Below are 3,583 nucleotides of genomic sequence, written 5' to 3'. Positions count from 1 at the left end.
TTTTGTTTGTCCCCTGTGGGTGGAGCAGAAACATATAAAACATTAGAATGGATATGTCTACCATGTGGACTGGAACGTTAAGAAATCTAGTCTAAGTGACACACTGTAGTAATATTTTTTTTAAACTGCAGAGAACTAACAAATATTGAGTGCTCAGTAAGCAGCTTGTGCTCACAAGTACTTATAATGACATTACTGTTTCTGGTGCATCTTATAGATGAGTGCTCATAAGTGTGTAAATAGATTATCCATGATCAGAGAATAGTGTCAGAGCAAAGATCCAAACCCAGGCAATCTGACTTCAGAATTTTTGCTCTAAGCCAAGTCTCATCAATAGTACAATTTTATCTTAAAAGTGTATGCCTGTTTTTGCATCCTGTAAAACCATGCAGTTTTTCTACAATAAGGCTTAATTTAACTTGACTCTTGTTTCTTGAAAGTAAAATATGTCTTAAGAAGCACATTAGTGATCATCAGGAACCAACATTTATAATTCCCAGGAACTCAAAAAGCAATGAGTAAATAGAATAATTTTTTTAAGTGAAGACATTTACCACAAAGCCTCTCCCTTTGCGGTGGTATTATTGGCATCTTGTTTCACAGCAATTTCAGACTCCAGTTCCCTGAGCAATGACTTCTACTTGTGCCCTGCACACAGCAGATGCTCCGTCTCTGGGCATTTTGGTGGTAGGTGGAGAATTTCCTGAAAATGGAACATGTTCTTGGGAGAAGGCACAGACAATGCCCCCCTCTGCAGTCTTGGCATTTTGATGGGCAGACGTAAGAGTCAGTTGTTAAAATCCTGGAAGAACTGTGTTCCACATGAATTTTTGAAAAATAAAGCTATATTACATATAAGAATTAATTCAAGGCTGAGAATTGAGTTATCATTTAGCACCCCTATCAGCTATAATCCCTAACAGTTTTGTCATGTCAGGATGATAGGTTTTAGGAATATTTCTTAATGTTTTTCTATGTTTTAAAAACTTTAAATTTTTAAAAAATAATTAAAAGAGTTCACCAAAGAAAACATGCAAATTTCCAGGAAACATATGAAACATATCCTCATGATAATGAACCATCCAGGAGATGCAAATCAAAGCAGTGAAGAGATATCACCATATACTGACAATAATAGCCAACTTAAAATTAATAATAATAACAAATGCTAGAGAGGCTGGGGAGAGTTTGCAACACTCTTACACTGTTGGTGGGACTGTAAATACGTGCAACCATTGTGGAAAGTGATAGGGTACTACCTCAAATCAGTAGGACTAGAAATTCCTCACAATCCATCAATCCCTCTGCTGGGTGTACACCTAGAAGTAAAAGGCACAGCACGAACAGACTTATGCTCACCCATTTTCATCACAATACTGTTCAAAATAGAGAGAAGATGGAAGGAACCTAAATGTCCTTAATTAGAAGAATGGATAAGGAAACTTGGATGTACAATGGAATACTATGCATCGCTAAAAAATAAAATAAGGAAACCACAAAGTACCTCATGGCTTGGATGGACGTGGAGAACATTATGCTGAATGAAGTTGGTCAATTAGTATTAGTCTGAGTACTTTAGAGAAACAAATCCACAAAAACTCATGTTTAAGAGAGTTTTATATAAAGGTTAAGTGCGCATCAAGAAAACATCCCAACCCAGTGCTGCCCAAGCCTACATGTCCAACATTAACCCATTAACCCATATGTCCAACACCAATCCACAAAGTACTCCTCCATCTCACAAAACATACACTATGATGCCGACTGCAGGAGGAAAGCTGAATCAGTAAACGTGTAAGCATCTCAGCACTGGGAGGGTTCTCCACACGGCTGCTTCAGCACCCGGGGCTGCATTGGGGCAGGTTCATGCAGCTTCTCCTCAGGGATGTCTTGCAGGAAGTAAGACTTGCCAGCTGAAGTAGGGAACTGGCTAAGGCAGCTGTACCCTGGTTCAACCATCACAAAGCAAGAGACCTGAGAACTTGAAAGGTGGGGCTCACTGAGTCATTTATCCCTCCACCCTTCAATAAACCCCACATGTGTTTATCGGCCAGGTTGGCACAATAAACTAACTACCTCACCGATCATAAAAGGACAAATATTATATGAGGCCACTATTAAAAGGAGGGGGGAAATGCAACAAGATAAGGACTTTCATACCAAAGGGAACAGACTGGAACGTTCCAGGGCTCTAGGGACAGAGGACAATGGAGGAAAGATAAAACATTAGATAGGTAGTAGACAGGTGTTAACTTGGGGTGGGGGTGACTAGTGATTTAAACTGTTGAATACAAAGTTGATGATCTGAAATGTAAACTCCCACCTAATTTACAATAAAAAGTATTTTTAAATGATAACTAGAACACTCAAAAAGGAGCAAAGAATCAAATAACAATTAAACATAATCTCCCCAAAATTGTTTATGTTGTTGGGAGCCCTAGAGTCGCCCCTGTGCACAACAGAAATAAATACTGCACGGTCCTGTGCCATCCTTACAATTGTTCCCAAGCCTGAGCCCATTGTCGCAGTCATGGGGCCAATCCATCCCTTGAGGGCCTTCCTCGTCTTTTGCTACCCCTCCACTTTACCAAGCATGACGTCCTTTGCAGGAACTGGTCTCTCCTAACAACATGTCCAAAGTATGTCAGATAAAGTCTTGCCATCTTTGACTCTCAGAATCACGCCGGCCATCCTTCTTTCAGGACTGATTGGTTTATCCGTTTAGCAGTGCATGGTACTTTCAAAATTCCTCTCTAACACCACAATTCAAATGCATCAATTCTTCTTCAGTCTTAATTATCATTAAGAGCTTGACACACATGCCTCTATATTTGTTGTTTGCTAGTTAAAATGAATGGTGGATTTAAATCACCCTATGGTGTTCATAAAAATATAGGTGTTCATGATAAAGAATACAACAGTATAGAAAGATAAAGGCTTACTTTAATCACCATAAATTCCACCATCTAAAAATTACTATTATTTACATCATTGTTGTTAGTCGTCATTGAGTTGGCTTTGACTCAGGGCTCCTGTATTTACAACAAAATGAGATATTTCTCAGTCCTGCACCATCTGTATGATCAACAAAGAGTAAGTTTAAGTTCATTGCTGTGAATAGTGTAGTGCTTTCCATCCTAGGGAATTCTCTTGCAACAGTCTACCAGGACAATATTCTGTTGTGATAGATGGCTAATTGTTGGAAGTAGATCACTAGGCCTTCCTTCCTAGTTTGTCTTAGTCTGAAAGTTCTGTTAAAACCTGTCCACCAGGGGTGACTTTTGGAATTTTAAATATCAAGGGCATAACTTTAGCATCACAGCAACACACAAGTCATCATAGTACATTTACTAAACTGACAGAAGGTGCTAGATTATTTATATTAGGTGAACATTATTAGAGACCTGTTTCATATACGTATAAATAGAACGTTGGCTACATAAGTAAATAAATTAGATTGATTAATAGAAATGTTTGATTAAAATCATAGTTTAACATTCAAATGTTTTCAAATAGAATGTTAACTATTATTTTATTTTACTTTAATTGAAAAAATGCTGAGGGGACAGATGCTGATGCAAGC

This window comes from Echinops telfairi, unplaced genomic scaffold (assembly GCF_000313985.2).
Source record: "Echinops telfairi isolate 266 unplaced genomic scaffold, ASM31398v2 ScPeMD7_31;HRSCAF=116, whole genome shotgun sequence".
NCBI lineage: Eukaryota > Metazoa > Chordata > Mammalia > Afrosoricida > Tenrecidae > Echinops > Echinops telfairi.
This window is presented reverse-complemented; position numbering follows the sequence as displayed.